Consider the following 19,371-nt stretch of genomic DNA (forward strand, 5'->3'; position numbering starts at 1 on the left):
TTTTTAAACTAATGTCTGGTCTCGATAAAAAGCTCTCTAGTTAAGTGGTGGCATATACCAGTATCTTAACCCTAGTTTAAGAGCATCCTGAAGGGTTTCTCTTTCTTTGTATGTGTATGCCAGAAGTTGTCACTTTTCTATTCCTAGGCCCTCCTGGAAGGAGCTCAGCTACTTGAGTTAGGTGGCCAGTGACAACTACTATGACTGGATTCTCTACCTTTTTTTTTTTTTTTTTTTGCAGAAACGAGTAGTTGCACAATCTGAGAGTTCGCTTTCTTACAAACTAGTTGCATATAAGAGTACATCCTGGGCTGGTGGAGTGGCTCGTGGTGGAGCACCTGCCTAGCAAGTGTGAGGCCCCGAGTTCAAACCCCAGTACTGCCCAAGGGCGGGGAGGGGGACGTATATCCTAAGGAAAAAATTAGGAACACCAAAAAAAGCTAAAAAACAATTCATCCCAGCATTACTCATAATAGGAAAACTTTGGAAACACCCATGAAACATCCAGCAAAAAGGACAGGATCAAAGGTCAAAGTACATCAGAAGAAGGGAGTTTCATATAGCCATTAAAATTGCATTTATGAGCAGTTTTTAATGGAAGATGTAGGAAAATGTTTGTGATATAAGTTGAAATAGGCCTTAAAATTGTGTGTGGAGCCTGATTATGACTTAGAAGTTTAAAAAGATACACAGGTGAAAAGGTGAAAGGAAAATTACTATGCAGCTAATTGTACCAAAGTTGTCTCTTAGAGTCAGCCTGTGCCTTTTATTTTATTCTTCATATTTCCTCATATTTTCCTAATTTTTCATAGCACATATAAATGACTTCAATTTAGGTAAAACTGTTATTTAGCTAAAGCAAAGACAAAGTCTCATAGGTTTGGGAGATGATAGTGGTAGAACCTTTAAGAATTGGTTTTGAGTGATAGCTGTTGGATATTAATATTTAGCACTTATATAATATGCTGGGGGAGGTTTCTGAAGCATTTTAAAGCACCTGAGCTCATTTTCATACCTTCCCTGTGTGGTAAGCAGCAGGAATTATGATGTTATGGATAAAAGTGGGGTGGCACAGAGTGAGCGCTGCATTTTGTCTCTGTTGTTTTTAGGCGGTGAAATCAGGCCCAGGTGAGGAAGAGGTGGCATCGGTCCTCTTTCATTGAAGCAGACTTTTAGATTGCCAGGGACCTTGAAAATAGTGTGTTGTCCACTGTCTCACAAGGAGGAAACTGGGGTGAAACAGTATGCTAGTGCTAGCCTTCTATTTGAAAAATGGAGTCCTGTGCTGGTGTCTCACGTCTGTAATCCTAGCTACACAGGAGGTAGAGATCAGGAGGATCACAGTTCAAAGCCAGCCCCAGCAAATAGTTCTTGAGACCCTATCTCAAAAAATACCCAGCCAAAATAAAAGGGCTTGAGGAGTGGCTTAAGTGGTAGAGGCTGCCTAAGCAAGTGTGAAGCCCTGAGTTCCAGCCCCACTACCACAAAAAAGAAAAATGAATTCCATGCCTTGTTTGGAAAGAAGGGCTTTCTAAAGGAGGTTGGGGCTAAGTATGCAGCATTCTTCCTGCTGGAATAAGGAAGGGAGTGGAGACCCTGAACTGTTACTCAGTAGGCTGGAGACGTCTATGCTTACTGCACTCCCTGATTGATGCTCTCCTTGCCCCCTGGTAACAGATCATCTTCACTCCTCTTCTGTGAACCCCCTAGCTCTGCTTCCATGCTGCTTGCTATTTCTAGAATGCCTTCCCATCTGATATCTTTCACGTTTAGAATTCAAAGCTTACTCCCCATCAGGTGGTTTTTCAACATGCTCCAGTCCAGATTCAGAAGAGGCAAACCCATGTATTCCCCACCAACAGTTACCATCTCTAAAACTTTAATCAGTGCTAAACTGAAGTTGAATTTATTTTTTGTAAGAATTTTCAGGGATTCAAAAAAAAGGCAAGTATTAATGGGCTGATGTCACATTTTGAGTTAACGACATAGCTGGGAAGTTTGAATGGAAGTTCTGCCTTTAGCTGGTTGACCCTTCATTTCTTCAGGTATAAAAGGAATGAGATAAATGGACATAATCCTAGCTACACTAGTCAGGATGGGGCATGCTAAACTGCAGTAATGAGTAGCATAGCTCTGCACATCAAAAATTGATTTTTTTTTTCTGGCTGATGTAAAATCGTATGTGCATCATCTGAGCTCTCCTCCATCCAGTGGCTTTGGGATGTGGGTGTCTCCCATCTAGTGCTGTCACTATCAAAACATAGCATTGAGGTCCTCTGAGGTGGGAAAGCAAGTGCTGAAAACACTGACTTTACAGAAGTAATACATGTCACCTCCACGAATATTTTATTGACTCAAACTAGTTATATGGTTTTGCTAACTGTAAGAGGATTAGAAGTTTAAAAGCACACATGGGCTACCTGGTGACCCCTAAATGTCTCTATCACCTTTTAACATTCCTAAGTGATGGCAGACATTGTTCTCAACACTTGATAATCTCAACCTTATGAGGTAAAGTATCTCCATTGTACAGATGGCATACTGAGCCATGGAAAAGTTAGGTAACTTGCCAATGCCTCAAGCTAGTAAGTGATTGAAGCCAAATAACGTGGTTTTAGGGCCTGAGTCCTCAAACTCTGCACCTCCTGCTTTCCTAGTGCCATCTCTTCTGGAGGGATTTCCATAAAATTATGGGTAATGAAAATAAAACACCTGACAGGCAGTGTCTGACATGGGATAGTTACTCACACATGGTGGCCATTTCTTTTCTTCTTGTTGGCTACCTCAAATCCTTTCTGAGTCAAGATGTGGTAAAAATAGATGATGATGTGATAAAGCTTTATTAAAAGGTACTCTTTGTGCTAGCATCTGGGCTTGTGTGGAATGCTTTAATATAACCTTGCAGAGAAGTTTCAAGTAATTACCCTCATCCCAAAGTATTTTAGCAAGTCATGCCCATTCTTACCCTGTAATGGCATGAAAGCAAAGTCTACATTTTAATTACTGCCCTGCCATGTCTCATTACTGGTATTTACAAGGCTGCTGTGAGCAAAATCTAAGGACACAACAGTAGTTTATTTTGTATTTGTTTTAATTAAACATTAGCACTGATCTTGACTTGTTCAGTAGATAGTTAAAGTGACTTCAGAGCTTCCTTGTATAGCCAAAAGATAAATAAATAAATAAATAAATAAATAAGCACTTGGTCTCTCAGTGACTTCCCCTGTCTCTCTGCTGCCTTAAAGTGATAGACAGCACCCCTGTTCCTGCTCAGGAAGGAGTGGATGAGTGGGTAGATGGCACCTCACTGACAACAGGAGCTGCTTTGGATTCTCTTAGATGCTCAGGGATCAGTGAAGGGTGTCACTGAATTTGGGGAAGGACTGGGGCAGTTAATGGTGTGCCCAAACCTGTGTGATTATGGTGACCAGTGCCAGGTAGGAGACTAAAAGCTAGATGCTTGAGAAATTTTTACTTCTTCCTTAACATTGGGAATTGGGGGATGGCTCCTTTTTATTTCTTACCTTTTTTTCAAGGAGCCCATTTTTTTTTTCTTCTCTTCTTTTCTTTCTTCCTTTTTGCCATGCTGAGGATGGAACCCAGGGCCTTGCACATGCTAGGCAAGCATTCTGCCACAGAGCTACACTCCCAGCCCAAGAAGTCTAGTTCTGCCATCGGTGGCAGCCCAATGTCTGATGAGAAAAGATGCACTTCTAGGATCTCTCACTCATTATTCTGCCCAGTGTAAGGTGCTGTGCTCAGCAATGGGCCAGGATGGAAGGATAGGAGACACTGCCCCAGTCCCACTGAACAGGTTGGTAAACAAGAGGCTGTGTGAGACAGAACTGTGAAAGTGCAAAATCGGGGTACCCAGGGAGCCAGAAGGGGCAGTTAACTCTGAGACTGAGCTGAGGATTCTGAATCATGTCTGTGGATGCCTCATATCCACTTCAATTAGTCACAACCCACAGTTATTTTCTGTTTTTGGCAGTGAAGTAGGTCACACCAGGTAATGAGTTCCCATGATCATTGTAGCTTTTCACTGAGCCTCATTTGGAAGGATCTCTGATTAAGAATTGACAGTTTGCCACTGGAAGATATGTTAGCAAGATCCTGGATAAAATAAAAATTGGGGAGATCTATATAACGTATATTCCATGATCAATAACTATATCAAAATACCTATCTATAGGTATCCAGATGGAAAAATACACATGTGACGGTAGTTATGTTATAGTAGTGAGATCACACTGGTCTTTTTATGAAATATTTCCAATATTGCATTTCCTCCCATTTAAAAGGGGAAGAACAAATAACTATTACAGTCAGAATATTACATATAAAAATCGACTGGAAGAGCATCAATGGTGAGGTTTAGAATGGAAATCTTTAAAATAAATAAACAATTGCCACATTTCATGGAATATTTGAGCTTTGGAAAAGGGTTTTAAAACAAACAGATTTTAAGGAAATAGAGCGTTTTAGAAATCAGCATATCTGGTCATTAGGAATTTGACATTGATATTTTTCAATCATTAGAGCAAAACTAAGAACACTCTAAATTTAAGAAGGAAACATTCACCCATAATCATATGAATGCCACAAGCCAAGCTCTTCCTACTTTTTCCTTATGCTATAATATTTACCCATCTATACACAAAAATTGAATATAGCTTTAGGAACATTTTTCCCATTTCTTCCCCCTAAGACTATGAGTGTTTTTAATTAATACTGTATTATTTCAAACATTGACAGCATTTTAAAACATGGTTACAATGGAACATTTGTTGACATGAACTATTTGGCCTTCTCTAAAAAAAAAAAAAGATTATAGCTAAAAGGAATGCAATGTCAGCCTTGTCATCTTTGACTTGAGCAAAGATGAGGAGAGGTGATGGTGATTGGTAAGGTAGACTGCCACCTCTGGGGACACATGGCAGAGATTCTGCAGCAGAGGGCCCTTTGGTTCCTTCTGATGCTTCAGAGCCTTTGAATCTAAGAGGCTGATCTGGAAAGTAGAGCTGCAAGTGGAAGACCTAGTTCAACCTAAGGCAGAATCCTCTGGGCTATTGTCCTGGTGACAAAGGGTATCTATGTGGCAGTGCAGGTGATGTTACAGGGTTCAGATCAGGGCCTGCCTCCAGGAACCTGCCTGTATTTTTAAAACCAAATTGGTGCTTGAAATTTAAGCTCCTGGCCATTTTCTGTTCTGCCCTGATTCAACCTGCACAGCCTGATTGTACCATCTTGGCCTGGTCCTGGGAGAGCAGCAGTCTCTCTTCTGCCCTGTGCTTGGCCAGGTGGAACCAATGAACACAGCCAAGGAGTGCGCCAGTCCTGGCAGGCTGCAGTTGGAGACACAGTGCCATCTAGTGGAAAGAAAGAAAAATCCCCCATTGCTTTTTTGTTTTTGTTTTGTTTTTTAATTAATAGAGAATCATTGAAATGGACTGAATCAACTGTCCTCATTTGGTTCCCAAACAAATGAGAAGGAAATGGATTTCCTGAATGTCACACAGCCAGCCAGTGGAGCACTGCCATTATAGAATCTCGTGATTTGAGCCTTGGTTCAGCGTTCTTGGTAAATAGAAGGTAAAGAGGTTTTGGATTTTGATTTGAGTAGCATTTCAGACATCTGATGAGATGGAGATGAGTGTGTGCTGGGGCTGATGGCTAAAGAGGAGGCACCAGTCATCTACTGATCTGTAGAACATCTTAGCTCATTCCTTAGGTGATGGGACATGGCCAGAGCAAATTCGGTTGTCTACTTGCCTCCCCCATACCACCTGCCCTGAGACTCAGTGGAAGATAAACCCAAGTGAACGACATGGTTAGGAAGCAGGAGATGTCAAAAAGCTGTGCCTGAGGGCAGATAAGGAAAGAATGGTGGGCTGCCAGCTCAGCCTTTCCAATCCCCTCTGCTTGTGGGAAACCTTAAGTCTTTGCTCTCAGTCCTACTCCTCTCGTTTCTTAGAAACTCCTGCAACTCTGAGTTCCTGGTCCCCACATGCACGGCTGTCCAGACCCCAGGCAAGGTGGGGAGAGGAGAGGAGACAGCACCCTTGTCTTCTGCTGTCTGGAGACAGCCGTGGCCTTGATTAGAGCGTACTACTGCAAGGAACTGCACAGCACCTGGGGCTTTTCAGTCAGTTGATGGCTAAAAGGCACACACACTGAGTAGACAATTACCCACGATTGTGAAGGGGAAATGCACACTGCATTATTCAGTGTCAGTCTGAGGGGTGGAAAGAAAGGTTAAAACCAATGCCTAGCTTCATTCCTTCAAAGTAAAATCTGAAATGTTGGCTCGAACCATATGGCTGTGCTTTGGATGAATCTTGGCCTAGTTTCTTGAGGCTATCTAAGATAGCACAGGCTTTCTCGGCTGCATTCTCTTCCTTCAGAGGCTGGGCCTTCCTGTGACTGACTCCTGGATGGTCATCCCAGCAGGAGGGACAAGCCCATCTCTTTTCTGAAGCTGTGAACATATGAAAGACAGGCTGTGAATCTTTCAACTTACTCCTTTGATTTCATTTTTTAAAAAGCTGATTAGGGCTGCAGATATGGCTGGTGGTACAGCACTTGCCTAGTATGCATAAGGCCCTGGGTTTGGTTCCCAAGCACTGGGAAAAAAAAGAAGTTTAGGGGTGAGGGATGAAAGCCAGCGGTACAGCATTTGTCTGGTGTGCAAAAGGCCCTGGGTTTAACCCCCCCAACACTACTCCCCCCAAAAAAAAAATCCTTAAAAAACATCACAATAAAAAGCTGATTAGAGTTCGGACGATTTTTAATGCCCTTTGTTTTTCTACCCCAGGGACCCTGACTCAGGAACTTTTGTGAACTGGAATGTCATGAACTGGCCAAGGCTTGACAAAACCTTTAGTGCCCAGGGCCCTGGCTGAGTCACTCCTGGTCTGGTTTACCCCACGCAAAATGGTCTCTTAAGTTCTCCAGACAGTAGAACCTGCCCGTAGTCCCCAAACAGAAAGCCCACCCCAGCCAGGTTCTGTTTGTCTTCTGTCACCATCTATCCACAGTCACTGACCTGCTCTCCCAGACTCATTCTCCTCCAGTGTGCTTGGTCCAAACTGGGTTTTGTTACAGTGTCTGTGAGTCTATTGAGATGTAGACACATAGACAATCCTGCTTTCCATCCAACATCCAAAGGACTTATGACAAATGTCTTCACTTTGCAGACCATATTTCCCTACAGGAAGACTGTTATAATTGGGGTGCACATCTAACCAGAGATTTGGCACCAAATGCATCCTGGCAATATCCAACAGTGAATCATAAAAGCCACCATGTCCTGAAATCTCTGTGATCATTCTTCAGAAGAACTCTCTGACAAGCCTTTTTCTCTCAATTCTGGAAAGGCCTTTGGCTTGTCACATAGTCTCCCAAACCCAGCTCTTCAGCTACACCCAGAAAAGCCCCTCCTTCCTTCTCCTGGCCTTGATCTTGAGGCTGTTAGCCCCATCATTGTTCAACATTGACTGGTGTTTCTTCTTTCCTTGCCAGATTTCTTTACTTACAAGACCTTTGAACAATTAACAGTTTCACCTGAACTTCCCATACCCACGTCTACATTGACATAATCTGCTCTGTGGTGAACAGTCCCCCAGATCATCATAACAGCACTCCTCCCCACAATATGAAATTATACTATAAATTAGCATATAAAAGAAGCCCTGTGCAACACTTATAGGCCAAAGTCCTAAAGTTACCTGAATCTACCTCAAGTCTACTATGCCTGAGGGGAAAGGGGAACCAAGTAGGGCATTCATTTTTTTTAAAGATATTTATTGAGCTTTTTCTGTGTGCCAGGAGCTCCCCCCAGCACTCAGGATATAGCCGTGGAGAAAAACCACTAAAAATCTCTGCCCATATGGTGTGCTAAAGGGGAAGCTATCATGGCATTTGTGTCCTGAGTGAATGGAGAGAGTGTTGGTGGGGGGCATTGAGAAGTCTGAGGAGCTAGTTTAGACACATCTACTCATCAGCTAAGTCACTGCTTCCCCTCTGATCCCATCTGGAGAATGAAAAGATTGGACTTGGTCACAGGGCTAAGTCACTGCTTCCCCTCTGATCCCATCTGGAGAATGAAAAGATTGGACTTGGTCACAGGGAAGGACTTTCAGCTGTAACCCTCCTTATACTATGGAATCTTTGGCTTCTCAGTCAGGAGTAAAGAGCTCCCCTGCTTCTCCTTAGGTGAAATGTTCAAGCCAGCTCCCTTCTCTGCCCTCACTATTCTTTTCTGTTTTGATGATTCTTTGGTTTCAAGAAAGAAAGACAGGAGAGTCCCTCTGTTAGGTTCACGTGCCTGCCTTTTCTTCTAATTCCCTTTGCATCCTCCCTTCTCCATTTCTATGTGCTCACAAACCTTTTTGAGAAAAGCTAAATAACACTTTGTTCAGAGTGGTTTTTGTGGGTGGAATGCCTCTTTGAGGTCAATGGGATGCCTTTGTTGGGGGGCGTCCATTTCCTTGAGCATGCTCAAGGAAACAGTGGATAGATCACAGGGAGGGATTCAGTCCAGTTGGTGCAACAGAACCACTGGAAACCAATTAACAGGCTGAAAAACCAGAAAAAGGACCATGGCCAAAGAACAGGCACCCTGTGGTAGACAATTACCAGTGTGGGCAGGGATGGCAATGTAGGTCAGCTCTCAGTCAGGAAATAGTTTTACGAGTGCACAGTATGCCTCTCTTCTGGAAGCAGAATCCAGGTAAAGGTTTGCTTTCTATATTGGGCAGATGACCACCTGGCTGCCCGCAAACTCCCCTCCTTTTCTGAGACAGCTGGTCTTGGCTTCCACCTCCCTCCAAAAAAAGAGCTCAGAGGCCTTTTGACTTTGACCTTTTGGTTAATGACCATGACAGGAGGCTAGTTCCTGCTTTATAGGCTGACCCTGGGTTCCACGTAATATGTTGGAATGGTGCCCCAGTGTTTTGAGGACGTTGAATATTTTTAGGCAAAGTCATGGTAGATTCTGTTTTTGTATGTTTGTTTTTTGAGAGCACACCTTGCAGCATCTATAGGACTTGTAAAATTTTACCAGTTTTAGACAGGTATCTAGAGACCATGAAATTAAGATCACCATCTAGACTCTCAGGACTCTTCTGGAAGAGATTTGGCCAAAGAGATCCAGGAGACCTTGGGGTTGGTTATGACATCCATCCCACAAGCCCTTTGGTGCTCATATCTAGAAGCTCAGGTAAGTAAGAGCCACTGAAACAATTAACCTCTTAACTTGGCACAGGACAGTCTTATGTGTCCTCACATTTATTCCCTCCTTTTGTGCCCCGAATGGTTTTGGGAGCTGTTAATATCTGGGCTTTGTAGGTAAGAAAGTTGAGGCTCAAAAGGACTAAGGGTTTGCATTTTCTGAGTTTTTGCGTGTGACAGCCAAGACTAAGTGAGGGCTCTGAACACTTAGGCCAGGAGTTCTTCCCTCCCCACATGGGGTGTGCTCGGGTTGTCTTCTGACACAGCCCTGCTCAGACAGGGAAGTTGTGCTCGTGAAAACATATTTCTAGGGCTGGAAGCTTGGCTTAAGTGGTAGAGCACCTGCCTAGCAAGTGCGAGGGTCTAAATTCAGACCCCAGTACTGCCAGTCTGTATTTCTGGTGTCTAGTTGTTAGTTAGCCTTACTCTGGGAAATGTGTGGCACTTCTTAGTAACTCTGAGGATGCTGGTCCTGGTGTATTGGTTAGTAGAGTCACTTGGGCTTCTAGACACCATCATCCCTGAGAAGTGGCAGCCATGGGACCTGGACAGGCATTTTTCTATGTAGTTCCAGGTTCTGCCTCAAAGAAATCTGTCACCTACATACCCTTGGCTCCCCAGGGAGGTGAGTTGCCATTCCAAAGTCCTTCAGAGACTCCACTCTTTGGACCCCCTCTGGTGCATCTTTATCTAAGAGCTGTTCTTCTTGGTGACACACTTTGGTGTCTAAACTATATGGGAATATTGGCCAAACCCTCAAATTCTGTCCTCAGCTTCTGTGCATGGGGCACTTCCCTGGCATGCCACCCTAGAGATGGCAAGACTTTTGCTGGCCTTTTCATAAAGGAACAGAAAGTTGTCATCTTCAACCTAGCAACACAAACCTCCCTCCGTTAAAAAAACCTGCTCACAGGTAGTCAGATAGCATTTATTTCATTTTATTTTGCGGTACTGGGGATTGAACTCAGGGCCTTGTGCTTGCTAGGCAGGCTGAGCTATTCCACCAGCCCTTGTAATGCATTAGTTATTTTTGAGGTAGGTCACACTTAATGTCCAGGTCCTCCAGGACCATGATGCTCCTATCTGTGCTTCTCAGAGGAGCTGGGGGTAATAGGCACACCACTGTGCTCAGCCATTTGTTGAGATGGCGTCTTGTGACCTTTTTGTTGGCCTGGGCTGGCCTCCCAAGTAGCTACAATTACAGATGATCCACTGTGACTGGCCAGCATTTCTTAAAATGGTCTATGAGAAACTTTGCAAGAGCAGTTATCTAGAATCTTTCTGGTCTTGGTGTACTTTGCCACCTGAGTTGTCTTCCGAAGTGAGTGATGAAGAATTCTGCTCACTTCTGACTAGTTGGAATAGCTGCAGCTCATCCTGCCCCCACCCCATCCCCAAATATTGTTCCATGCTGTAAATGCTGAGGGCAAACTGGCTTGCAAGGCATTCCTAGGTCTCATTATGGAGGGATAAGTGCTAGGGGTGAAGGAATTCACGGTGAGCCTGCAGGAGTTTAATGTCTTTTTTTAAGCCAGGAATTGAGAAGTGTGACTAATGAGCACACTGTAAAAGCCACAGACCACCTCATTAAATGTTAGAGCCATTTCCCAGGTTGGTCAGAAGTGACAATCCTCAAAGAAAAGACACCTCATCAATTAATGAAGAACTTTTTTTTAGAACTGTGATATATACTCAACCTACATTTCTGATAGACAAAGGACATTTACCAAAGGCCTTTAAAAACAAAGAACCTGGATTTCGATGGGTGGAGAGGGGTTCCTATACACGATGTCCTCTGGTATCAAGGAGCGCTGCCTGCTCATTTCAGGGTTCTGATGCTTCTTGGCTACTCCTCCTTCCCCTGAAAGTACCTATCTGTTCTGAGGGGTCTTGCTTATTCTTCTAGAGCCTGCCACTGGGGCTGTGGTGCAGTTATAAGAGAGAATCCACAAAAAGCTCACAGCTCAGTGCTTGCTGCACAGCAAGTGTTTGCTATCCTGTGTTATGTAATGTCACTGGGGAGATGTGGCCCTTTGTGTGGGTGAGGAAACAGGCAGAGAGCAAGAACATCATGATGCCCTTGGTCACTCCAGAGGGTCCCATTTGCTCAGGAGCTTATCTTTCACAGGCCAGCAGGACTTGAGTGAATGCGTTGGCAGAAGCCCAGACTGCACGTGCACAGGCCACTGGTGAGGGACAAGAATGTGCTCCCGAGGGTTGTGGTGCAGCCTTTCTGAGGGAACCAGCAGTTTGGGTTGTGCCAAGACAGCAGCACCTGCTTCTTCAGGAGGACTATGAGTGCAGAAGCTCCAGGCCCTCCCTATGGAGAACCTTACTAATTGCTTAGTGGCTTGGAATGAGGCCATATTTATGGCACAGCAGCCTTCCCTTAGCCCCCCAGGTCCATCTCCCTGTCCAGTCCATCTCACCCTCTTCCACCATTCACGTGGCCTCCAGAGAGGCCTTTCTAAGACCAGCTTCTGATGTGGTTGTGATACGTGGGTGTTTTATAATCTCTGTGAGCTCCCCTTGCCTCCAGGGTCAAGTCCACCACGGCCCTGGGCAATTGCACTTAGTACTGAAGAACGCATTCTGCACTCACCATTCTGCAGCAGGGAAGGCCTTTCTTGCCCCCAAGCTCAGCACACTTTGTTAGGACTTAGCTGCAGGGTGACCTATCTGGGTAGTTTCCTGTTGAAACCTGTGGCAGCACCTTCACACACCTAGCCGAAGTTCATCTCCTGTATAAACAGTGAGCTTCAGAGCAGGTCTGAATTCCCATGGCCTAGTTTGGAACTTGACACCGAGCAGACATTTAGTGTTTGTTTCTGAAGTTCTGTTGTAAAGCCATTTTCCTAGCAAGTTTCTAAAGGTCTGTCGAAGGGTAAGATACAGGGCTCGAGTTGGGTAAAGGAATTGCTTTGTGGCAGGAGGGAGGTAGGAGGTGGGGAGTGTCTCTTCTTCAACCTGTTGCCTCTCTGGCTCATTTGTGCCTAGCTCTGAGGGGGACCTCAGGACGTGTTGGCTGTTCTCATCTCCATCTTCACACATTCCTCTTTGAGCAAAGCTCCAGCCTGGTGAAAGCCAGAATGTTTCCTGTCATTCGGAGCTGGCCCCTCTCCCCCACTGCCACAACTGCTACCCGGGTTCGGGTAGCACTGAGCACTGTAATCTGGCTTTGGAAAGCACTCCTTGAGACTTGTCACCTCCTATTTCCACCTTCAAAGACTCGGTGTGAACACTTATACCAGAAATTGTCCAACACATGAAAATTATGTAATTGATGATTAGGAGGTGGTAAACACCATTAAGCTGTCTCATTATTTTTGTAATAACCGAATGGAGAGACATGAGGACTTTGAATTGAAATGTCTTCTGAAACTGTTAGCCAGGTTCTCAGCTGATGACAGGAACCAACCATTTCCAAATCTCCCATGGGATTTTTTCACACAGATGGACACGGATACTGCAGCCCTTCCTGCCCCCTGATTATAAAATGCCTCTCCTTACTCTTTGCCACTACTGCCGTGCTGCAGTTACTGAGCTGGGCTTGGCATCAGAGATTGGTGTGCAGTTCAGCCTTCTGTATGTAGCTGTGTGACCTTGGCCAAGTCACTCTTCCTGTCTGGACCTTCACGTCCTCATCTATAGTATGGGGACAAGATGCTTGCATTGAAGGAACACTCTGAAGATCAAAAGAGATTCCATTTATGTGGTTCCTGGTAGATACTGAAAACTTGTCTGTTCCATTCTCCTTGCCCCTTCCACAGTTCAGCTAGAAATCCATCCCAGGTTCTATGGAAGAAGCATTGCCACTTGGGGCCACTGACAAAGCCCTGTGGACACCTTGCCCCTTGTTATAGTGCAGGGCCAGGCCAGTGTGGGGAACCCTTTTCCTTCTCTTCTTACTGCTTGCTCAAAGCTCTACCCACAGACACTTCCTAGCAAGGGGCTCACAGATTGTGCCTCCTGTCTGGGGTACCAGCTCTGTCCACAGAGGTAGGATCTGTCCTTGCTGCCCCATGTCTGCCCCAGGTGTATTTCTACTCCATTGAATCAGGGGATGTAGATGGGCTGACGAACATTGTGTGGCAGAGCTCTTCCAGGAAGTACACCAGGTGGCGCTTTAGAGTACCTAGCTATCTGGCAAGAAGAGCGACCACTTAGGAAAGGGGGAAAAGCAGAACATTGACACAGGGCTGTGCTGGTGATGGACAGAGCCCTTGGTGGCCTACCAGCCATCAGGCCCAGTTGCACCTCTAACTCTAAGACTACATTTCATCTCATTGCAAGCACCTCAGTCTATTTTCCTTAACTTTCTGTTGTAAAAATGGGGATGAACACCTCCCTTGCAGAGTTGTTGACAAAGTGATCACGATGTGATGTTTACCAGGCACCCCTCTGAATTCTAAGTGCTGCATGTGAATTCACCCACTTAATTCATACACCCTGGGAGGTAATACGCTATTCTCATTTTAAACACCAGGAAAAGTTCAATCCCCAATACTGTAAATAAATAAATAAACACTGGGAGGAGACTAAGACTAAGACACTAAAAGGTGACATAACCTGCCCCAGGTACTATGGGCAGTGAGTGGAAATCCTGGGATGAAGTCCTGGTGGTCTGGCCCCAGAGAGTGTGCACTGGCCCTCACCCCACACCACTTAGAGAACATCTCACGCTAGCAGCTTAAATAACTGTGAGTCAGATTGGCCTCCAATGGTTGAGGTCAAGTCTACAGCACTGGCTTAGAGAAGATACTTCCAGGAACCTGGGGATTCCACCTGCTCCTGAATAATGCACTTTTAGACTGCCATGTTCAAGAGGTCGACTACCAAAGGACTGGGATCATGGCTCAAGTGGTGATATGCTGAGACCCTTAGTTCAACCCCAGAAACACAAAAATAACAACCCCACCAGTGCGCCCAGGGTGCACTCTGAAGTCCCCGGACCATTCTTTTCTTTATTAAATCCATGCCAGAGGTGCCACAAGTACAGGCAGGCAAGATCCCTGTTCTAGTGAACCTTTTATTGAAATGGAAGAAACAGCTAGGATGCAAATACATCTCCAAATAAGATAATAATAAAAAGTAAGCAAAGTAAAGGCAGGTTAATGGGGCAGAGACTGAGCAGTAGTTGGAGGAGGGAAAGAGGAGGGGGGAGGAGGAGCTGGTTGCAACAAGCAGATCATTTTGTGTGAATTTTGAACTAAACATTTCCTAAATCTGTGTTCTCCCTCAGGCAGAGAAAATGTCATTTGACGTGTATAGCAACCTCTACAAACACCCACTTGTACAATGCCTGTCCTGACATGGCATTGATTTGGGCACAGGCAAAGCATTTGGTCTCCAAATGGCAGAGGTTCTGGAACTTGGTTAGGCTGTCTGTGACCCTTGCTTGCTTATCTGGCCCCAGGTGTAAAAGGTGCAGAAACCTAGTCCCAGACAGACTGTGTGTCTGGTCATTGTTGAACCTCAGAGTTGAGCATTTTGTAGAAACAGGCCTGCTCATGCTCAAGGCTCTGTATTGAGCAAAATCTCCAGTTACGGGCAAGAAAGACAGCCCAGTGGGCGGTGGAGTCGCAGGATAGGAAGAGTCCAGAGGGATTGTCTAGCCTCTGTCTTCAGATGGAAAACATGTAACCCGTCCTTGTCACAAGGTTCTGTTTCTCTTCTTGGGTAGATCCAAGGACCGAGCTCATAGCAGGACCTCCAAATGTAATCACCCAGCGTCTACAAGGTTACAGCTCTGCTCCAGGTCTATTCCCTGAGCTCAGGTCATGATGTTTTCATTCAGAGACATGGTCTCTAAAGGGACTTGAGCAAAGGCTGTTGATTACTCACTGATTACTGGGATGGCCTTGTCTCACCTGCAGACAGAGCTTCTGTTATGAAAATATGAAGTACTTAGCAAATAGGAACCTACCTGTGTGCAATGGCCCCTCACCGCAAAGAATCTGTTATCGTTATTAGGGTAATGAGACATATGTGGACAAGGACCACAACAGGTGGGTTGAGTTAATCTGTTTGCCAGCTCTACACAGAGCACTGAAGGAGCTTTGGGATCACACCGAGCACTTTGGGGACGGCCTCATTGTGAGCCACATCACTGTGAACTTGCTGAAGGGCTTGAGTGACCACATGACCACATGTCTACGATGCTGAGCTGTGTTTTATCTTCTTTCTTATAAAGCAGGATGTTTAGTTCTTTCATTTGGAGGAGGTTGGCACCTATCACATACAGAGCCCATTGATAGGCACCATGAGGACAGAATGATGACTTCATCAAAGGTTGGCACTGAAGGGCCTCACAGTGTTGTGGAAGAGGCCAGCTGTGTCCTATCTGAGATGTCACTCTTCCCTTGACTGGCTCTCTCCTGACCCTTCAAGCCTCAACTCCCCTGTTACTTTGGAAGGCTTCCCATCCTCATATCTGTGATGTCACATGTCCTTGACTTATTCAGTCATTTCACAATACTCACTGAGTAGCATCTATGAGCTGTTTTAGACTGGGCATGCCTCAGGGAGGAAAAGATACTTGTACTAACCCATGATGTAGATCGGAGTTTCCTGTGACGCTCTCTGCCTCCCTGCACTGAGCAGGGAGCTCCTTGAGGGCAGGGAGTCTGTCTTCATTTCTGTGCCTCCAGTGCCTGGCACAAATCAGGGGCTCAGTAAATGTCTATGGAATGAGTGAAGAGAGAACTGACACAATATAAGAAAGTAGTTACTAAAATAAAAATTAGTATTTGTACATATTTTTACGGGTGTCAAAACAGTCATATTATTTCATCTTCCCTGTGTGAAGCAGTTGTTTCTGTTTGTGGGTAGGAACAGTGAGGCTTGAAGAAGTTATGACCCACCCAAACATAGAACAAGGGACTTTTGGTTCTGAATCCTACTTTTGGTTCTGATTTCTATTCCACATAGGAGTGCTTTTTGTTTTGTTTTGTCTTTAAAGATTTGGGAAGATCCAGGGAAGAGAGAGAGCAGCAGGGAAGGCTGGACTATAAGGAGGCCTTCTGACAGTAGATGCCTTGGGCAGGTCCCAAGGCCAGTCACTGCTTTAACCTGGTGAAATCAAGAGAACCATAGTCCATAGGGTGAACCTTGAAATGACCAAGACTAGCCTAGAAGTTCTTAGCCTGGCTGGTCCTTTGTGCTCTCCAGGGAGTTTCAAAAAGACTGGCTCCAAGGGTCCGGCCCCAGAAACATTCATTTCAGATCTGGAGTGGGTTTTTAAAGAAAATTCTAGGGTCTTGGGGAGGCTGAGGTCTCCTTTTAAAGTCTTATACTCAATTTTTACCTATTGGACATAGTCTTAGAATTCAAAAGCCATTTGGGAGGCGTTTCTGGCTATGCTAAGTCAATGTTTACCTATCTTCACCTGTGAAAACCACGTGTGAAATTTGTTGTTGATGGTCTGCAGTTTCCCTAATGCTTGCCTGTATGCAAACATTACATACTGGTCTTTGGGTCCCTCTTCCTCTTCCTATAAATGAATGGACAGCCTCTTGAGTCAACTGAGGGTCCATGCTGACTTATTCCCTCTTGAAAAGCTGTGTCTATGGCTCAGAACTTGACTTCTTGGGAGGTGGGGCTGAAGAGTCTAGACAGTTTGGTTGCAGATGTCTTGCCTGGCCAGCCTGGTGGGAGATGATTTAAGCAGTGAAAGCATAGTTGGAATAGCCATAACCTAGTTCAAGAGCATTTCTGGTGAGCTGCAATTTCTCCTCAATGGGCCCTTTCCAGTTCGAGTGGCACTGGGTGTAAATTTGTCTATAGAGTAGATCAGTTCTCAGTACTCTCAGATTGGCCTTTGCTGCAATCAGCCTCTTGCTCTTTTTTAAAAATTTGAATTAAAAGGCACTATAGGACAGTGACTTGGTAGCCATGGTCCTCAGACTGAAAGTTAATGGCTTTGACCAGGCTCCTGTGAAGTTGAGTGTTCACATCTTCTTTCAGAAACTGTTAATCACTGGTGAATACCAACGTTTTCTGTGACTTTGTGCTTAGTTGGTTTCAGTCTATTGTCAAGTGAGATAAAGGATTACTTACCATATATGTTAATTTTTTATTCAGGTGGCTTTCTCCTCTTGACTGGCAATTCCTTGAGAGCAGAAATCGATCTGACTCATTGTCCTGTTCTGTGCCTGGTGTATATACATGCTCAGTTTCTTGGTCCAATGACAAGATATAGTTGTAAGATTTGATTCATTAAAATCTAACATGTAAAGCCTGGCATGGTAGCAAATGCCTATAATCTCAATTATCTATAAATAAAATAAAACCGGACATGCATATAGTTCAATACCATATACAGTATCCCAGGTTATGACAAAAAAAGTAACCACACCTTCGTTTCTCTGTTTTTGCATTAAAAATGTTGAAAAAATAAATAAACAGGAATGTGCTGAAAGACATGAAAACTGTTAATATTTAATAATGATCAATGATGTACAAAATTAAGAAAAAGTTTAGTTTCTATTTTCTATCAAAAAATTAAAGAAAATTGTAAAAAGTGGTGTCCTCAAAATGAAGGATACTCCAGTGACACTGCTGTTAGCTTTGCTCTATAGCCCTTTGGAAAGCAAAGCAAAATCCTTCAACTGTGTCATACAATTTGACCCATTGATCTTAGTTCTAGACCTTTGTCCTAAAGAAGTAATTAAAAGGTTGCTGAAGTGGTTCAAGTGGTAGAGCGCCTATGTCGCAAGCATGAGGACCTGAATTCAACCCCCAGTGCTGCCAAGAAAAAAAAAAAAACCAGTTTAAAAGATACAAAAAGCTATTATAAATGAAGATTTTAGCTTTAACTTCTATGCTAAAAATCTGGAACCATGTAAATAAAAGAAAAACAGTTTATTATTATAGGACATCAACATGTTGAAATATTGCTCAATCTTAAGATAATTATGAAGACTTGAAATTTGGGAAAAGGATATAAAACTGTTTGGTAGAATTACAAATGTTAAAAATATGCCTGTGTGCCTACTGGCAAGAAAGCAATGTGCAACATAATCTCTAAGGATAAAATAATATATGCCATGATATTAAAAACTGTTATCTCTGACTAAAAGGATTAGGAATGTTTTTTCTCCCCTCTTCAGTCTTCTCTATATTTTCCAAGTTTTGCACTAAAAAAACAATAAGGGTTTTGTTTTGGGAGCAGAGTATAGCAGATTCTGTATGAATGAAACTTTTATTGGGGGGCTAGGACAATAACGCGCGATAATGGTGCATGGTATGGTTACCATTGACTTTAATACTATTTTTACAGTAGAATTATTACTTAAAAAAAAGTAAAATTGATTGTATTCCCACAAGCTAGCCACTTCTCATGATGTGTGGAGCTTCCCGTTCTGGTCCTGGTCTCTGGCATGTATTAGGTTGGTAGCTTCTACTTGCTTTTTCATGGTCTTGCCCTGGCCTGTTCTCATCCCAGCAGTCAGAGAGCTGACTTGAACACACATATCAGGTCCTGCATACACTTTGTTCTGCACGGGACTGAGTGACAGTGCCTGTTCCTGACCCCATCTGTGACAACTCTTTGTCTCCCTCTCTCCAGCCACACCAGGCACTGGTCATTCATCTGACAGGCTAGATATACCCCTTCCTTGGATCTTAATGTCTCCTTTACTGGAACACTGTCTCTCCATCATAGCCACCCATGACTCCTTCCTGCCTTCCTATTCTTCACTCAGATAGTTTCTGACCAACCTCCCATGTTGAGGCTCTCCCAAACCCTCTGAGCCTGCTATACTTTTCTTCATTCCACTGAGTGTGTCCTCTTCTACTTTGTGCATGACATATCATGTATATTGTTTACTTTCTCTCTTTCCCTTGCTAAATGTAAGTTCCATAAGCATGGGGATTTTAGGTCTGTCCTGTCATTTGCTGATGTGTGCCTGGCATATGGGACGATGGCATATCTATTTGTTGAATTAATGTTACAGATGACTTGACCATGATGAAGGCCTGCTGGGAGCTCCGTCAGGAGGAAAAGAACAAGGGAGGCCAAAGCCTGGGTGCAGGAAGCCCCTACAGAGAGTCTGGATCCCAGGGTCTTCAGGACATGGTATGCTTGAGTATGGTCTGGGCAGACATCCATAGCATCCCAAGGTTGGTTGCAGGGTTGAT

General features: G+C 44.2%; 1 long non-coding RNA gene across 1 annotated transcript in view; it reads left to right on the plus strand.

The window, feature by feature from the left end:
* Nucleotides 1-19,371, plus strand: part of LOC141425021 (uncharacterized) — a 37,663-nt gene that overhangs the window by 17,119 nt on the left and 1,173 nt on the right. The window contains exon 2 of the long non-coding RNA XR_012450095.1: nucleotides 19,188-19,309. This is a non-coding gene — a long non-coding RNA (uncharacterized lncRNA). The remainder of the gene's footprint in view (nucleotides 1-19,187; nucleotides 19,310-19,371) is intronic.

Source organism: Castor canadensis, chromosome 7 (genome assembly GCF_047511655.1).
Source record: "Castor canadensis chromosome 7, mCasCan1.hap1v2, whole genome shotgun sequence".
NCBI lineage: Eukaryota > Metazoa > Chordata > Mammalia > Rodentia > Castoridae > Castor > Castor canadensis.